Below are 1,790 nucleotides of genomic sequence, written 5' to 3'. Positions count from 1 at the left end.
TTCAATCTTATGCACATTTTCAAATCACTTCCTTGATCTCAAATATAAGCAAAAGATCGATCAACATTAATGGATATATTTGGTTTACAATTTAGATCAAATACATTTATTTTGCTGACTCAACTTTTGCATATATATAAGATCGAAAGAAGTATATTTTATTCACTATGTGACTTTGTTCACTTTTTTGGGATTCCTCTAAATAAATTGTATTAAAATAAATAAATTTGTTTTTGATAAAATTTAATGATATAAAATAATTGATAGAACCAATTTAATGATTTTTTTTGTGAGGCATTAAATTAAAGAAATTGAGTGATGTATACGTATAAAACACACTTAAACATCTAAAATGGATGCTCATTGCAATCCTCTTATCATAAAAATCATCATTTGATTTCATTCCAGTTGGCAATATTTATTATGTTCACATGATCAAAATTAAACATAGTACTATAGAAAAAGCATATTGATTTATTAAAAAAAAAAAAAAAGCATTTTGATAACTATGGAAGGACCCTAATTAATATGAAAGTGGTTGCTAACAATAGTCTAACATGTGCTCTTAGGACGAGTTGGGATCTTTTCCATCTATAAAAATAAATAAAGATTGCCATTATGAAAGATATACACACATAAAAATATGTGGTAGGTCCTATTCTTAAATAGGTCCCATCATCATTAATTATTTTCAAGATTTTTTATGTCTTTATCTCTTCAAATGGTTTAAATGGAGAGGATCCTAACTCGCTTAGGACATGTTTAAGGAATTAAAAGTATCAACTTTTACATAAAAATTTATGTAATTATGACTCTTTTTTTTTCCTTTTTTGGTGGGGTGCGCCAGACTCATGCAATAGTGCAATGAATGAGCGACACATGAAAAGCTCAGTAGCAAGCTACTGAAGTGATCTCTCCCTCTCAAAAAAGTAATTTAATATCGTGTGACCCATTGAGCCACATGTCAGGTATTAAACTGATAAGAACAGATACTACACGTATTTAACTTATATTTTTAAGACAACATTTTTTTATAAATTCTTAAAACAATTTTCTTAGAGTACCACTTGTTCGCATGCCCATTTAATTAAATAACTCAAAAGGGAAATGCTAACGAGTATCTCCGTGACACTTTTTAAGCATCTAAAGTGGTATATTTTATCAAAATATGTGTATTAATCTTTGGAATTGAAATATTTGACTTTCTTAAAAAATAATTTTTGTATTGAGATTCTTTCAAAAATGTTCTGGACACTTGTTTACAAGACCCATAACAAAACTAGTGTCCTTAATACTATCATTATTGTTCGATGTGAAGTTTTGCTTAGTGGGTATGATTAAGCAATAATTAAGATAGATGCATGTCATAATCTTACGGGAAAATGAAAATGAGATAACTCCTTTTCGGGTTACCCCCTAATACAAGGCATCACAAGAAATTTTCGTTACTACATTTAGATTAGATAGATAGATAGATATTAACGGGCCCTCTCCATCTATGACATGCTAACCAAATATTTGGACTATTTTATTTATCAAAATAAATAAATTAAAGAGACACAGACACAACAAATGATAATTTGTCATATTATTAAATGAATTTCATCACTATTAATTATTTAGGTTAATAGGCCTTTACCCCCTGTAATATAAGTCACTTTTGGTTTTTTCCCTGTAATATTTTTTGTCAGATTTCGTCTTTGTAAATTTTTTTTTGTTTTGGAATACCCCCTAGGTCAACTGACTATGTATTTTCGCTGATGTGGCACACTGAGTCACTTTTTTCTGAT

The 1,790-nt window shown here is 28.7% G+C and overlaps 1 non-coding gene across 1 annotated transcript; it reads right to left on the bottom strand.

Moving 5' to 3' along the window:
• Nucleotides 1-833: 833 nt before the first annotated feature.
• Nucleotides 834-1,028, bottom strand: LOC146927374 (U2 spliceosomal RNA). The gene has a single exon (XR_015009042.1). It is a non-coding gene; the product is annotated as a U2 spliceosomal RNA (small nuclear RNA).
• Nucleotides 1,029-1,790: the final 762 nt, after the last annotated feature.

Source organism: Medicago sativa, chromosome 4 (genome assembly GCF_051527215.1).
Source record: "Medicago sativa cultivar Bolivia chromosome 4, Bolivia_mono, whole genome shotgun sequence".
Classification (NCBI taxonomy): Eukaryota; Viridiplantae; Streptophyta; class Magnoliopsida; order Fabales; family Fabaceae; genus Medicago; species Medicago sativa.
This window is presented reverse-complemented; position numbering and strand designations above follow the sequence as displayed.